The sequence below is a fragment of the Marmota flaviventris genome, chromosome 13 (genome assembly GCF_047511675.1).
Source record: "Marmota flaviventris isolate mMarFla1 chromosome 13, mMarFla1.hap1, whole genome shotgun sequence".
Taxonomy (NCBI): domain Eukaryota; kingdom Metazoa; phylum Chordata; class Mammalia; order Rodentia; family Sciuridae; genus Marmota; species Marmota flaviventris.
In genome coordinates, this window is record NC_092510.1 from 91,888,582 (window position 1) to 91,906,469 (window position 17,888).

A 17,888-nucleotide genomic window follows, 5' to 3' on the forward strand; every position below is an offset into this window, starting at 1 on the left:
CTCTAGGTGGCTGAGTGCTGCAGGAGAAAGTAAGAACCACGTTCCAGTTCACGCTGTGCTCCCGGGGACGCCTGGTTGGCCCCGGCCAGCCATCTAATTCTGAGAGCCAGGCCTCCTGTCCCTCGACGCCCTCACCTTCCCAGGCCCATCATCACCCAGCTAAGCCAGCCCTCCCTCTGCAGCCACAGGCCCGAAGGCCCTCTGTGCCCTCCCAAGGCAGCCCTGGCCATCCCCACAGCCCTGCCTCCTGCTGGCTCTTTGGCTGGTGGACCTTCAGTCTCTGCGCCTGGCCCACAGCTTTCCAGAGTGCCCGGTCAGCTCTCAGCTCTTTTGTCTCTCTCACCTCATCTGAGCCTGTCAGAGTGTCCTGCCCACAGGGACCTGATGTCTTATCTCCATCTCCCACTCGTCCCCAGCCCTTGAAAGCCTAACTCGCCTCCCACAGCCACCCCCCACTGCCAAGCCCATGGACCCCTCAGTGTACCTGTACTGCTGTCCCCAGTCCAGGTGACCAGGGACTGGCATCCCTTTGCTGGGGTGATGCCATCCAAATAGCAATGACTTGGACAAAGAGAAATCACTTGCTGTTGATAGAAGGCATTTACAACAAAGATACAAGGGCTGGGAGAAGAAGAAGAAGAAAAGAAATAAAACAAAAAAGACTTCTGGAAACCCAAAGAAAAAGACAAGAAACAATTGCTTGAGAATATCACCACCAGTGTGAGGTTATTACACATCAAGGAAGCAAAAAATAAGAACCTAGAGGCTTTTGATAATAAGGTTCACTAAGCAGGAGTACAGCAAGCCCTTGCCCTAACACACTTTCCTTCTGATGACAACATGGACCATCACCCAAGTTGACTATAGCCAATTGCCCAGAGAACAAGTTCAGGCCACAGCCTGGGCCCTGAGGCAGTGAAACTAGAGGTTGGAGGTAAACAAAATTTAAAAGCCAACACCACCAGGAAGTAAAAAAAAAAAAAAATCAAGTTAGTAGAATTAAAAGAAATGAGTCTTCTCACTGAACAGAGTATATTGGCTACATGCATGTATCTCTTTTCCTTCCCCCAAACCTCACTGTCCTGATTGGAAAGAAATAAAAGGGTTATAACCTGGAAGGACAAAATGAATGTGGGAGGAGATAAGAGAATTGGGAAAGTATGGTTAGAGGGTAGCTGATGAAGGAATGCGATTAAATCCCTCCAGAAACTGAAGGAGCCGAGGAGCCCCAGAGGCTCAGGGAGTGGGAGCCCCATCCCACACATCACGGGCCAGTCAGCGCATCAGGCTGAAACTGGGACCATCCCGTCCCGAACCGCTGCTCTGTCCAACCAGGAGACTAGCACTCCCATGTCTGCTGGGAAGGGGCTGGCCATTTGTTCCCTGGAGAAACTGAAACAGGTGTGTTCTGGACTTGGGAACATCAAACGAGGCAGGGGGCAAGTGAGCCTCTGCCCCCAGGGCTGCCCCCTTTCCTCTCCCCACAGTCCCTTTGCTGTTCCCCAAGCCTCTCAAGCCAGGTGCCTATCCCCCAGGCAGCTGACTGGAAAGCTCTTTGGAAAAATTAGCATCCCAGAGATTTCCAGATGCTTCCTCAATGAAAAGCCTGAGTCACTGTTCCAGTATCCCAGACTGGCAACCATCCGCTAATGCTGCCTGTGCATGCACACGTGTACGTAGATGCCCCAAAGAGTGCATAAACCGAGGACCTCCGACAGTTGAAGAAAACATTACCACATGAGAGGGATTTAGTCAAGTCAACCAACCCGAAAAAGGAAACATATATTGTGGAGAAGACACACAGAAACTTAAAGGACAACAACAAAAACCTGTAATATCTTCGGACAGAGCAAACAAGAACAGGATGCGATGAAAAGAAACAAGACCAAGAAAGCATTCCTTTTCTATTATTTATAAAAATAAAATATCCAATAGAAAAGACAGAATGCAAAGTGGATACATTCTTCCAGAAACAGATTAAAATACACAAACGAAAAAAAGGAGAGTGGGCCAGGGGGCAGAATCTAGAGGCTCAGTACAGTCTGTCCAACAGCCAACTACTAGGAATTCCTGAAAGAGGAAAGAGAAAAAGGCAGGCATAAAATTATCAAAGGAACAATAGCTTCACATCTTCCAGAGTGAAAGAAGGACCCCTGAATTCAGGTTGAAAGAACCCAGCACAATAGATGAAAAAGACCAGCTCCAAGGCACCAGACTGGGAAACTTCCAAATATGGCCAGAGTTGTGCTGACCCCTGGTGGATGACCTTAGCTAGGAGGTCAGAGAAAGGAAGGGGGGGCTGAGGACATGGTTTGGGACCAGGGGGTGTTGTAGCCTCATGGCCCCAGAAAGTGCAGGGGACTGAACTGAAGTTCCTGAGAATCCCTGGTGAGTCTCTGTGCGAGATGCTGGTAAGAAATCATGAAGTCAGGATTGTGCTTCTCTGTGGCTCTGGTCAAAAGCACGTAATGTACTGCAGGGCAGTCAAGCCACAGCCGATGGGGTGTGCATCTTGACCTGACAAAACCTACAGTTAGGGTGGAACTGCACAGAGCCTGGGTTTTTCATCTACAGTCAATGGCAAGTGAAGTGAAGATCCGTTCCCCTATGAAGCCATAGCCCTTGGGTGGGCCTCTTCAATAACCCTCCAGTGGGACACTGGAATGACCTGCTGCCTGCTTTTAGCCCTAAATCCAAGTTTTGGATGATTTTTCATAACACCCCTTGATAATACACCACTGTCACAAAGCCTGAAGCCTTAGTGACCTCGTAGGAAAGAGTGACTGAATCAGGTCCACTATAGATGACATGCAGACCCAGTGATGGGAATCAACTGGGAGGAATGGGGACTGGGGCAAACTAAAGAGCATATGCCCTTTCTAAAGGCAGCAGGGGACTGTTTCCCGGGTTTACGTATCATGCATTCTCTGTTGACTCCTATATTTCTATACCCAGCACCACTGTCCACAGGCTAAGTACCCACTTGGAATTGCCACTTGGATATTTCACAGGCATCAAATCTGACATGTATGAAACAGAACTCTTGACTGATATGACCCCAGACTTGTTCCTCTTCTCATTTTTCAATCTCCCAAACACCATTTCACCGGCCTCCCATTTGCTCAAGCCAAGAGCTAAAAGTGACTTCTGGTTTCTCGTGCTTTAAAAAGGATGTACAGATTTGGAATGATGTTCATGTTACACTGTGGGTGAAAAGCAAGCAGTCAATCAGTGTGCCCTCATTTCTTTAAGGAAAAATAAATAAATTTCATTGCATGCAATAAATTGCACAGAACAACTGTGTGGAGGGAAATACATCACGCTGTTAATGGCGGTTTCTTCTGGGGAGTGGGACGCAGCAGGATGGGGAAGGAGGACTTGCACTTTCTACTTTAGATTCTTATGTGTGTTTGAATATTTTACAACCAGTTTTTATTTCTTGTTTTAATATGGAGCCATTTAAAGATAAATAAAACATATCCATATAATGAAACACCATGCAGCCTACTATGAAATTTGTAGAAGAATAATAAATGGCATTGAGGTATGTTAATAATATATTAGGTGTAAAAGCTGATAACAGAATCAAATGTCCAGGAGGGTGCTAGTTTAGTTTTAAAACTATATTTGAAAAAAAAAAAAACAGGTCTGGATTAGGAGACTGCAGAGTATTAGGTAAGAGCTTGGGTTTGGGTATGAGGGAGACCTGGGCTTGAGTTTTAATGGCTGTTGATTAGCATTAGATCTTAGGTAAATTTGGAAGGGCCTCTCAGCCTGTTTTCTCCACTGTAAAATGGAGATAACAGCGTCTCTATTACAGGAGATATTCCGCAAGGATTCACTGAAATTTTGTTTTCACTCCTTCACTTACCACGGTTACTAACACGTAAATAAATAAATGTTACCTGCTAAGAGAGTAATAATAATTCTGCAATAAAATCTTAAAGGAAATAATTACTATTATTAAGGGTCTATACTAAAGTGTTAACGAAGCGTTAACCTAGGGATACCGAGTGAACGGATGGCTCATTTCTCTCTCCTTACCTGTTTCTAAGTTTTTTCCCCTTAACATACTTTTGCTTTCGTAATAAAAACTCATTTTAAAAAAAGATTATCTAGTTTTAGGGATGTAGCTTAGTGGTAGAGGACTTGCCTAGGCCTGGGTTTGACCCCCAGCACTGCAAACAACAACAAAATTCAACAAAATAGGCAGCATCATCCTTAAAAGCAAAGCACACGAGGCACTTTTTTTTTTTGAATCTTGACAGTTAACTTTATTAGACTTGTTGTTTTCTTACATATCATTATTTCTTTTTTGTTTGTTTTAATTAGTTATACATGACAGTAGAATACATTTTGACATATCGTACATAAATGGAGTATAACTTCTCATTCTTCTGGTTGTACATGTTGTAGAGTTACACCTGTCATGTAATCATATATGTACATAGGATAATAATGTCCGGATCATTTTACTATCCTTCCTACGCCATACCCCCTCCTCTCTCTTCACTCCTCTCTGTCTAATCAGAAGTACCTCTATTCTTCCCTAGCCTCCCACCTTGTTGTGAATTAGCATCCCATGTCAGAGAAAATATCTGGCCTTTGGTTCTTTGGGATTGGTTTATTTCACTTAGCATGATCTTCTCCAGCTCCATCCATTTACTGGCAAATGCCATAATTTCACTCTTTAAGGCTGAGTAATATTCCATCGTGTCTATATACCACAGTTTCTTTATCCATTCATCTGTTGAAAGGCACCTATGTTGGTTCCGTAGTTTAACTATTGTGAACTCAAGACCCTCTTGATGGGGTATGAAGCAAGATTTGGATGCAGTAGTCTGCCACATTTTAAGGCAGAAAGGTAGGGAAGAAAGTAATTATAGTTGGGAAAGAGCAAAAATAATACTCTCTTCTAAGAATTTCCCTAAAAATCAACTGAAAAGTAGTCCTGATTCAGTGAAGTGGCTGAATATGCAAGAAATACACAAAATTGAGGCTGCTTTTCTAGACAGCAGTGGGCCAGGGGTGGGAGGTGGCGGGAGGTGGTGGGAGGTGGTGGGAGGTGGCGGGAGGTGGCCGGCTGCTCCTGGGAGAAGCAGGCATACGGGGCCTGAAACCCCGACAGCCCAGTGAGTCGCAGCCCTGCTCAGCCTGCACAGTCACAGGACCCTGACTCCGCGCGCACTCCGCCTGTGCACAGATCCCAATCTCATTACCTGACGGACCACACAACTGTGCCATGGTGTTCACCAAATTTGGATTAAAACTTTCAGGTACATGAATGTTTAAAACTTGGTGCCAACTTCATGATTTTCTTTTGGCATTTAAACTTTTTTGATTGATCCTTGAAACACCCAGAAAACAAACGAGCCCTCTGAGAGGCCGCTGCTGGCCAGAAACAGTCTCTCCCAGGAGGTGATGTCTGACTTTGGCCCTGCCCTTCCCACCAGCCAAATGGCTCTGATACGGTGGCTCTGAGGGGCTGGGGCCCCCCACTGGCCTGAAACGTGGGGTCTCTGTGGAAGGTGGGCGAGGGGCCCCTGGGGACCTACACACGTCTGTGTCCACGCTTTGCTGATGTATGAAGTGTGGCTCGGTGCCCATCAGGGACTGGCAGTGCTGTGGGGGGGTCCCCTAGAATCGTGATTGAGAAAGCCTCTCTAGAGTCTCAGAAACACTTTTTTAAAAGAATGCTTACAAATTTTACCTGCAATGACAGAAGGTAACAAGTGCTTTTGAGAAAAGCTGCATTGAAAAAAATTTTTAAAAAAAGATACGACTCAAACACAAATATAAAATGAACATATGCTTAGCATTTTTTTAATCTCATTAATTAACGAGGGAACCAGTCAGTTGTCACAACCAATTCAAAGGAGAATTCAAAGAGCCACACATGCAGGCAATCAGAAATGTCGAAAAATTTAACAAATAGATGCAAAGTTAGTGTATCCGTGGGGCAGTAGCCAAGTACATGCCACGGATACAATTCGTTGGCTTTTCTGTGCACGAAGATCATGTGCACTGTGATCAATTGTTCACAACTTGGCTGTAAAGCAGCTCAAGGACAGGTTATGGATTCTAGAGACACAGTAATCCTTTCTGCCTATTTTGAAGTCATTCGCAAATTTTCCTGAAACTTGCTAAAACGAAACAAAAGAAGCAACAGCAAAAGCCACAGAAATAGATAAGGTGAAAAAGGGCCCCTTACCCACAAGTCCTTCTCTTCAGATACGGTTGTTCACCACTGATCACGATTCTCACAGACTCGTTCCTGTCCCTACACACTAATATTTTAAAGACAAAAATAGAATAGACTACACAGGACTCAGGAAAAAAAAAGTTGCTTTTCCCCTTAACAGTAGGTTGTGGACATGATTTATTATGAATTTAACTATTTTTCCCATTGTTCTTTCATTATTTTTCTTTTTAATGATTTTCCTTTTTTAAAAAAAATAAATGTTAAGGGCTGGGGCTTGTGGTTCAGTGTTAGTGCACTTGCCTGGCACGTGTGAGGCACTGGGTTCAATCCTCATCAACACATATAGATAAATAAAGGTCTATCTACAACTAATAAAATAAATACATACATACATACATTTTGAGTTTGGGACTCTGAAGGTTTTATTTTTCTTAACTCTTGATTTGAAAACAAGTTCAAGTTTACATCCAAGTTGCTAAGCTCAGCAGTATAGAGAACACTCATGTATGTGTCTTTTACCCAGAATCTCCTATTAACATTTTTAGTCTATTTGCAATTTTTTCCTGAAGTCCTGAAAAGAGGACTTGTGTATGACTTACATATGTCATGGCCCTTTGCCCCTAAATACTTCTGCAGCATGCATTTACGAAGATTAAGGATGCTCTTACACCACCACGGCGTGGCTCATGTGGAACACTGCTCATCTAATGTTGGCATTCTGGTTTTTGCAGCTGAACCAACAGTGTCCTTTGACAGTCCACTTTCCCTCCAGTATAGGACTCAGTCTAGGGTCGGGGCACATTTTGTGGTCATGTCTCTTAAGCCTCTTTTAATCTGGAACATTTCTGTGGCTTTTTTGGGTCTTTGATGACAATGACATTTAGGGAGGATGCAGCCAACTATTCTCAGCACCTTTGCCCTTTGCTTTTTTAATAGAAGTAGAATGTTGCATTTATCTGGTTTCCTTGTGACTAGTTTCTGGTTTTTCATTCCTGGCCAAAACCCCACATAGAGCATATTGAGACCTTCTCAGAGTGACACCGCAGAGGCATGAGGTGCCCATCTGTCCTTCATTGCTGATGTTAATTTTGGTCACCTGATCGTGGCTCTAACGTCTCTGCTGCATAATTACTGCTTCTTTGTTTCATCCTGTTCCCATCAAAAAGCCCCCTTGGATTTAGCAACTGTGAATGATTCTTAATTGATCCTGTCTTTACTACCATGATTGCAAAAGCTTGTCCCCCCACCCCCCCCAAACACTCCACCACAGAATTGACCTCATAATTCTACTGTCAGCAGTGGGCCTCTTCCCCCACGGGCTGATTTAGGTACTACCAGCATGTACTTGTAAATTCCCATTGTTAAGAGTTTATCATTCATTATTCTACTTAATTATTTTGGCACTCCAACAGTCCCAGGTTTGGCCCCAGGGAGTCCCCCAGGCTGGTGCCCGGGTCCTGCTGACATGCTCCAATATTGTTTCTGGCCATTTCTTACTTTCTGGCCTAACAGGCTCTATCTTGTTGCTGTTGTGATACTGGGGATTGAACCCAAGAGTGCTTTACCACTGAGCTATATCCCACACCCTTTAAAAAAAAATGTTAAGACAGGGTCTTGCCAAGTTGTTGGGGATCTTGCTAAGTTGTCCAGGCTAGTCTGAATTTTCAAGATCCTCCTGCCTCAGCTTCCTGAGTATGTTTACACACACACACACACACACACACACACACACACACACACTATGAATGGACCTCCGTGCACATGTGCACTCCAGAGATCATGATTTGCACCTACAGCTCCAGTGCCATGGATCTGAGATTTAACAGACACCTCCAGGTGGTTCGTGTGTCGGGGAAGGCAAAGCTCAGGAGGACTGTGAGGAGAGAGTGGGCTGCTCCCCACTCTGCTCCACCCCAAGCAGAGCACAGCCCAGGAGCAAATGGCCTGCCAGCATGAAAGGAAGATTGGCAGGGTGCTTCCTCTTTGGTCATCCCCTCCACAGGCCGTGGTGAGTCTCGTTTGCTTTCAGGCCACACTGAGTCACTCCAGCACGACAGGGACGGGAGGCCCCTTCCTGGGTCTTGAAGGAATCTGGAGCGGTTCAAACGATGCTCTTTCAACTGTGCTGCTCAGAGGAAGGAACCAGCCTACAGCATCACCCACCAGTGCTGATGTGCAGAGGCACAGTAGGAAACCATTCTGGAAGGACAGCTTGAGGGTCACCCAAGAAGAATGCAAGAGACAAAGAGTCGCAAGTTTGAAAAGTGAGACCATCGTTCCAGCAGAAGAAGCAAGCCAGAAATGGCGAATTGAAAGGGAAGAAATACAAATGACCAGTAAATAAATGAGAGTCCGCTCATCACACGAATAATGTGAGAGAACCAAACGAAGATAGCTGTCAAATATCTTTTTTATTGGTTCAGCAATGTTTGGGTAACAGAAACAGCAAAGGAATCAACCCAAGTAGAGAGAAATATATGAAATATGTTAAAGAAAATGTAGGGAGGATGGGAAAGGCAGCAGAGCACAACAGACACTAGTATGGCAATATGTAAATCAATGGATGTGTAACTGATGTGATTCTGCAATCTGTGTATGGGGTGAAGGTGGGAGTTCATAACCCACTTGAATCAAAGTGTGGAATATGATATGTCAAGAAATTTGTAATGTTTTGAACAACCCACAATAAAAAATTAAAAATAAAAAAAAAAATAAAGAAAATGTAGGCCCTGGGATTTCTGTGGTGGCAGTGTCACATCAGAGTGTCAATGTCAATGTCTTTATCTTCTCTTTTATTAGGCCGAGGGGCCCATGATTATTCAGATTTGTGTTTACTCAGACATTCTGTTTGGCACATAGTAGGTTCAATAAGGGAAAGTCCATATTTCTTAACCACAAAGCAATAAAATTAGAAATAACCAAAACTTATCTACTGCTTCAAAATACTTGTACGTGTGTGTGTGTGTGTGTGTGTGTGTGTGTGTGTGTGTATTGAGTACACGGTTTGCCCTGTGTATCTAAAGGTTTGGCAATGTGGATCTAACTACCATATATCAGAATTATTTGAAAAAACAATTACATCTGTGCAGAACATGTGCAGACTTTTTCTTGTCATCATTCCCTAAAAAATACAATATAACTATTTCCATAGTATTTGCATTGCATTAGGTGTCATGAGTAATTTAGAAATGATTTGATTTCCAGGAGACAGGAAGATGTGGGTTACATGCAGTTGCTGTGCTGTTTTATATAATAGACCTGAGCATCCTCCAGTTTGGAGATCCGCAGGTGCTTTGGAATCAATCCTCCTTAGACACTGAGGGCCACTGTCCTAGGAGGTGGGTGTGCCAGGTGTTGACTTGGGCAGGTGTGGCCTACCTCTTGGGATGTAAGTGGGAATCCATGAGTGTTTCTGTCCCAGTGTGGTTGACATACCAGTGTGAGCATGGGTCCTGTTTAGTGTGTGAGGAGGTGTGATGGGGGTTGGGTTGTGAGCAGAAGGCAGAAGCCCAGGCCTGTGGTTCCCAAGGAGCTGCAGTGGGCTGAGGCAGACTATGGGCCACAGGACCTGAGCGCCCGCCTGTCCGTTCATAGGTCCTGCTGCAGCAAGGGATGGGGTAAGCAGGCCGGGCAGAGGGGCGTGGGTAGGGACATGAAGACAGTGCAGTGCCTTGAGATGATCTCTCTGCAACTCGTACCCAAGTTCAGCCTCTGCTGTCACGATCGCCTCCCGTGTCATCCCTCTCTCTTTGAACTGCAGCAGGGGATGGGTTCAAGATCTTATGCTCCTGTCTCCCTGGTGAAGGTTTGGAAAAAACAGTCGTGGCAAGAGGAGGGGGCGATGTGTTCATTACAGGAAGTAAGCAGCACAATTGCATTCTAATAAATCAGCGCAGATTTCAAAGCAGCACGGGGTCTCGCGGGCTCCTCGGGCCGTGGAATTCAATATGATATGCTTCAGCCTGTCGGCTAATGGGCTGCTGCTGCATGCCACGTGACCCAGCCTTCCCGGGGACGTGAAACGATGCTGAAAAGTGGCCCAGATTTATTTATTGGGACAGTGCGTATTCCTGCCTGTGGGTGTGTGTGGAAATGACAAGTAACGAAAACAGGTATTTGTGAGTGAAGTGGGAGGGGATGGGATTTCACACTGCCCCTGGGGCCAGGCCAGAAGCCCCTGGCATTACTCAGGGTCCTGTTGCTGGGTCACTGTCCCTTGCCCCAGGTGATCTACTGCCCCCTCCCTGCTTTGAGCATCAGTGTCCCCATCTGTTAAATCCATCCATTCATCTATTATTCCCTTTCTCCCTTACCATCCATTCGTTTCTGGAATACTCCGCCCACTGTGTGGCCGGCCACATTCTGATGCTATGAACGCAGCTTCCCACAGGGTTAACTGTCTCTCTGAGGTCCAACAGGGAGACAGATGGCAGCTGAGCAACTGCCACTAGACATGTGTCCATTTTGCCTCCTTAAAACCTCTGGAGTCTGTGCCCTTCACCTCCAGAGCCACATCCAGGCTGCCGTTGTGGCACCTCTGGCCCAGACATGGCACCTGCCCACTCTTGGTCCTCACAAATTGTAAGCTCTGTCACCTTTAAAAACACAGCCCTGTGGGACACAGTGATGCCCAGCTGGATCGATCCTTCGAAGCCAGCCTTGCAAGTTAGCAGGACCCTGTCCCAAGATAAGATTAAAAAAAGGGCTGGGATGTGGCTCAGTGCCAGAGCACCCCTGGGTTCCCTCCTCTGTATTGAAAAAAAAATTAAAACCAAACTAAGCAAACAAACACAGCCCTGATGGTGCCATCCTTCCAACCCTTTCTAGTAAAAAGGAATCCGCATGCCTTAGTTGACCCTGTCCCATCTGCCAGCAAGAGCTTCCCTGAACTTGCGGCTCCAGGCCCACAGGGGCCACATCTGTGGTATCCACTCCACCAGGGATGGCGTGTGCTGGCACACAGAGGTACATGGTACTTATTGAATGGGGAGGAGGTGGGGGGTGCAGAGGCACAGGCCCCAGCCTGCGGTGAGTCAGAGGGGCCAGGAGGGGACTCGGTCTTACTCCTCATAGCAGCAGAAGCCGCAGAGGAGGGTGGAGCAGGGACGCCCTTGTCTGACCCACATGGCCAAGGGTCCCCCAGCATGCAGGGGAGACACTGACCACTGAGACAGAGGCATCGAGGCAGGTGGGACAGTAGCAGGGTGGAGTGGCAGAAGGCCCTGCTGGTGCTCAAGGGTCGTGGTGACAGAAAGGAGAGCGGGAAACACCTTCCTTCTCCACTTGAGGAGGTAGGCTAGGGGTACGAAGCCTGGGTATGGAAAGAAGGGTCTGGTGTAGGCTCTACATCCCAAGGGACCCTGCATACCAGGAAGGGTCCTCCTATGACCCTGGGTGGGTGGGTGGGAAGGCAGAGGGGCTGTTCTCTAGTCAGTCCTTCATTTGCGACCTGCAGGGCATCAGCCCTAGTGGATTGAAAGGACTTCACTGCACACGGCAAAGCAGACCTTGATTACCTGGGAAGGACCATCCTCGGTGTTTTTTAAAATTTGCATTTTACGAAGTGGTTTTGTTTTTGTTTTTGTTTGGTAAATAAGTGTACAACTTCATATTAGGCTGAGAAGACTGAAGAGATTCTGGACCTTCACCCCTTGCCTCTGTGTCCACTAAGTTCTGTAGTCAGAAGTTGCCTTCATTCACTCCCCCACTCATCCATTCACTCCCCCACTCATTCATTCACTCATTCCACCCACATTTCCTAGTACCTGGGATTCAGACAGAAAGGAGTGCAGCCCTGGAGAGTGGATGCAGAGATTCACAATGAGGTGAGTAAGGGACACACAAGGGCCGAGGCAGTTCCAAGGCAGGGGAAGCCAGCCTGGCAGAGCAGTTGGGCCCTGCAGAGGAAATGACCATTGACTGCTGGGTGAGTCAGAAACTCACCAGGCCCACAGGAGAGAGGGACATTAGGGGCCAAAGGAGGTGACTAGACCTAGCACTGGAGAGATGGGGGAGCAAGGGGCATTTGTGGAATGGTGGAACACGGGAGGAGCGGGGAGCTGAGGGTTGTGGAACTCAGCAGGACTGCCCCGGGTTCCCCTGCAAGGGGCGCCACTTAGAGTCCTCCCAGTGTGTCACTGACTTCCTGTGAGGAGCACAACCTCTATGTGGACTGTGGGGGAGCTGGGTCCCAAGTGAGAAGCACCCCAAACAGGGTGAGGAGTCGAGCTGGGTCCTGGTGGAGGCAGGGGGGCAGGACGTGATCAGCTTGGTGGTTCGGAAAGGCCACTGCAGCTTTTGGAGAGTGGGAAGGAGGCAGGGAGACAGTTGGCTCCAGACAAAGGCCCATGCAGAATACAGATTTTGCAAAACTACGACACAAGTCCAATTCTTTTCATCTGCAAAGAGATGCTACAAATCAACAAGAAGATCAGGAGGAAAATGAGCAAGAGGATGAGCAGCCAGTTCACAGAGAAAGGAAACACTAATGGCTTTTAAGCACACACAAAAGAGTCTTGGCCGCATTCACAACACGAGACGTGAAAATTAAATCTATAATGAGATGATGCCATGTTTTTCATCCATCAGTTGGCAAAAGTTAGCGTTCTGACAATACGCCGTGCAGGAGAAGACGGGGAACTGGCCCTCTCCCATACTACATTGCTGGTGGAGCTGAAAACAGGTCCAACCTCTTTGAGGACAATTGAGCTCCCCAATTTAAAATGCACAGGGGTGGGGCTGTCGCTCAGTGGTAGAGCATTCTCCTAGCCGGTGTGAGACCCCAGGCTTAATCCCCAGCACCACACAAAAAATAAAATAAAATGCGTGTACACTTTGACCTAGTAACTCAACCTCCAGGACAACATGGTCCACACACATAAAGATGCATGTGCAGCAACTGTCCCTGCGATGCTTTGTATAGTAACAGGAAACTGGAAATGATCTAAATCCATCAACAAAGTCAACTAGAAGCAATCACAGTGTATGGTGCGGTGGCACACTAAGGTGTCATTAAAAACCGAGGCCCTGGCTGGGCGTGGTGGTGCACACCCGGAGTCACAGCTATTGGGGAGGCTGAGGCAGGAGGACCAGTTGAGCCCAGGAGTTGGAACCAACCTGGGCAACATAACAAGACCTGTCTCAAAAACAAAATCAGAGGCCCACTTCCATGGTGTCTGCAATAATGTCCAAGAAATAACGGGAAATGAAAAACCAGAGCAGGTACAGGACCAGGTACGAGAAAGAGGGCTTTTGCCCCTGTGCTTAGACCCCTCTCTTACCACTACTTTTGTCCCCTCCTCTGCTGTTAGGAACCACTTCCTACTGTGTGTGAGCACAGACCAAGAGTTCAAGAGTGGTATTTGGGGACCCTGAATTGAAACCTGCCTCCCTGTAGGCAGCCTCTTTCCTGACTGGGGGTCGGGAGATTGAACTTTGGGGTAGATGCTCTGGACGTCCTGATGTTTGTGTGCTCACATGTTGGTGGCTTCGGGTGGTTGGAGTGGAGGGACTTTCTGACCTGCAGTAATGTCGAGTGCTTCCTTCCCTCTGTAAACCGGGTGATGGACACAGTTAGCTCTCGGGATGCGTGGATTCTGCCTCTGAGGAATCAACCAATAGAGGATCAAAAAATATCCCCACAAATAACAGCATCCTTTACCAAACAAGTCGCCCCTTTTTTTCCCCTCATTCTTAGTCCCTAAACAGTACAGTGTAACAACAATTTCCATAGCATTTGTCACATTAGTTATTATAAGAGATCTAGAGATTATAAATATATAATACTAGTACTAGGGATGAAATCCATGTGCGCTTTACTACTGAGCCACATCCCCAGAGTTTTTATTTTTTTTTATTTTGAGACAGGGCCTCACTAAATTGCTGAGATTGGCCTCAAACCTGGATTCTCCTGCCTCAGACTCCCGAGATACTGGGATTACAGGTGTGCACCATCGCGCCCAGCTAGAGATCATTTAAGGTATAAGGAGGATATGTAGAAGCTATTCCCATCACCGCACTATGTCATATCAAATTGTGGTATCAGTGGGGGGCCTTGGAACCAATCCACGCGGATACCAAGAGAAGAGTGTACTGGCTGAGGGTTGTGCCATGTGTTGGTGTGGGTGGGTACAGCTGCCCCTTGGGACTCGAGGGGGTATCTATGGGTGCGTTTCTGTGTTTCTCTCCAGCTGTGGGTCGTATAAATGTGTGAGCACATGTCCTATTTTAGTCTGGGAAGAGGTGTGGTAGGGGATTCTGGCACCCTCGGGGAATCCTAGAACCAGTCCCTGTGGATACCCAGAATGGCTGTGTGTGTTGGGGCGGGGGTGCTCTGAGCAGCCAAATGATAAACATAGCACTTTTCTTGGAGCAGCCATTTTACTTGAAGGTTAAGAGGGAGAGAAACAATTATATTAAAAGAAATATGTGGGACTGGGATTGTAGCTCAGAGGTAGAGTGCTCACCTACCATGCATGAGGCACTGGGTTCGATCCTCAGCACCACATAAAAAAAAAAAAAAAAAAAAAAAAAGATATTGTTAAAAAAAGAGAAATATGTATAGTGGCAAAACAATATCATCTTTGTGATCACCCAGTCCCATTTCATTCTTTTCTCTTGGGGTATGGAGGACACATACCCCTGTACCAGCATCTTTGTACAGGCTAGGTGACAGCATTCTGGCCAAGGGTGTGTGGATAGAGGTGGAGTTGGCTGCACTCTGAGCAAGCACCCTGTCATCCTCTGTCTTTTCTTTGCTGAGGCAACTGGAGGCCACGGACATGGAAGAATGCGGGCTGGAAGCAGCAGGAGCCAAGTGGAGGAGAATCATCCTGGAGGGCCACTTGACCTGTGGCAACATCTGCATGAACAAGAAACAAACCTCTGCTGGTTCAGTTTATTTATTATCTCAGTAGAGCTTAACCTACCTAACTAAAATAAGTATATGATATGGAGTAGAGTGCATTATTCACAGGACTTTTAAAGTTAAAGCCAGAGGCTTCAGATACATGGGGGCTTCCGCTGGCCTATTTGGGCCATGCCTGTACTTCTGCCCATCAGTCTGGGCCCTGTTTTATGCCAGCACAACCAGTGTCTCTTGATCAGAGTTAAGCAAGAGGTAAGCTCAGCGCTGGTCTCCAAGTTCTCCCAAATCATCCCACTGGAGTGAGAAAAGCCAGTTGCAATGGACTAAATGTTTGCCTCTCCTCCCCATTAATTTGATGAACTCCTCACCCCCAGAGATGGGATTAGGAGGTGGGGCCTCTGTGATTAGGTCAGGGGGTGGAGATTCATGCCCTTATAATAGGGACCCCAGAGAGCTCTCTTGCTCTCTTTCTGCCAGAGAAGGATACAGCGAGAAGATGCCAGTCTGCAGCCTAGAAGAGGGCCCTCGTGGGAACATGAGCATGCTGGCATACTGATCTTGGACTTCCATCTTCCCAAACTGGAAGAAATAAATTTCTGTTATTTATAAGCCACCCAATTTATGGCACTTTGTTATGGCAGCCTAAATGGATTGATGCCCATACAATCTGGGGGGCCAGCTCCTCTCTTGAGCTCTGGAGTGGACTGGCCCAGAGTCTTGCACCATGGCCAGCATGATACACCCAACATTAGGAGCCACAGTGGCTCAGGCAGTGCCCAGGATCGTGGCTGGGCTCAGGTGGTTGGGAGAAGTGCTTGGTGGTCATGACCTTGGAGAATTAAATTTTCCTAGGCTCCCAGCTTTGTAAAAAACAAACAAACAAACAAACAAAAAAAACTGTCATTTATCTCACAGGTAAAAAGCTGATAAGATGAAGATAGCATTTGAGACTTCGGCCTTAAGTGCAATCCAAACAGACAAACCAGGTAAGAGCGGAATCCTGCTGTGAAGCCCCGGAGCCTGAGCCCTCTGGGCTCCCTCTGTAGTGAGTGTTTGATGGAGCGTTGGCTGAGGGCTGGTGCTGACTTTGGCTGCTTCCTCTGATCAGAGTGAAACAGAATCCTTCACTGAAGAGCCTTCAGTCCTGTCCCTTCCTTGCTGGGCACAGGGACAAGGGCCTTGGGCCCTCTGGGCTTCCCTTGCCTCATTTGTCACATGGAGAGGCTTCACTGCAGTCCTGTCTTACCCTGAAGCCCTTCACGCCTGGAGGGGAGCTGGAGCTGCTTGGGTTCACGGCAGAGGTGGGGCCGGACCCTGAGGGCCACCACCTAATGCCCAGGGCTCCTGTGGGCGGCAGCAGGGTGCAAGGACCCTTCTGGACTCAACCATCTCCACTCAATCCCCAAAGACACACCTGTCCTGGAGGCAGAGGGCTGAGGCAGGGTGGACTCGCAGGCTGCTGTGGCTGCCTCCTCCCGCCTGGCTCTGGGACTCCTGGCAGGCAAATGTAGGCTTCTGCACCTGGCAGCGGGATGACAGCTCTACCACACTGCAGAGCCACGATCTTGACACAGGAACCCAGGACTGAACGGCTGGCACACAGAGGAGAGGCACGAGGCCCGGATAGGATCTGAAGACTTCATAAAATGACAACCACGAGGAACCCAAGGAGGTGCCTGCCTAGGTGGCTTCCCACCACGCAGGACTGTGTGAAACGTGCATGTCTCTGATGCCACAGGGGGGTGGAGCTTTCCAGGGAGCTGGGGTCTCACTTTATTTTTAACTCCAGGCCATCTGCTTTCCACTTACCACCGGGTGGTCCAGAGTCTGGGAAATATTCAGAGTGAACATATGTCGCTCCCAGAGGGCTGAGGGGGAGGAGGCGTTGGGAGGGGGTGAAGCCTCGCTCCTGGGGACAGAGCCCAGGTGCACCAGCAGTACTGGGAGGGGCCTCGGTGCAGTCCTAGCGGGACTAAAACTTACAGAGCACACCTGCGTAGCCCAAGTCCACACAGTGACTGCCACACACACGGAGCCACAAGGGTCGTCCTTTCTCCCAGGGACAGGTGTCCCTGCCACAGTCTCTGACATGTGGCCTCACTCTAGGGACAGGCCCTTCCCCAGCAGATCAAAGGTTGCAAGATTTCCCAAACGCCTCCCTCTCGCTCCCCCAGGTCTCCTCCTTGAGGCAATAGTTAGCTTCCCGGGCAAACATTGACTGTGAGGAGAGAAAAAATTAAAAGGTGCCCTTTTCTCACCAATTGACCCAAAATGAACAAGCACTGTCCACCCCGGTGGATTTGCTGTCAGAGATTATCATGCAGAAGAAACTGTCAATACTCCGCAGCCATTTATACAATGAGCCTGTGGTTAGCAACACTCAGCTTCGTTTTATTGTTGCATTTTACGAAGTTACCAAGACAACTGAGGCCAAGTAACAGAACCTTGACTTCATGCGCCATGAAAATTTAATAAAGAATTTTTAAAGGCTTTTAAGAGGCAGGAGCAGCAGCTTCTTGGAGGCAGAGCTGGGCTCCGGGGAGGAGGGCTTGAGCCCATGGGGTCTGGCCAGACCCGCAGGAGCCTCCTCTGAGCAGGGGCTGATGGGGCAGCAGCAGTGTTCCCCACATGCCTGGGCTTCAGCATATGCAGACCAGGCCTGTTCTCAACAGACGTTTAGCAGACACTTTCCAGGTGCCAAGTCCCCCACCAGGTTGTTGGCATCCGTCATGACGTGATCTCCGCTGCACAGGCAAGGGACAGGGGTCAGGGCGGGGAAGTCACTGGTCCATGATTCAGGGGTGGAGAGGGTAACAGAGC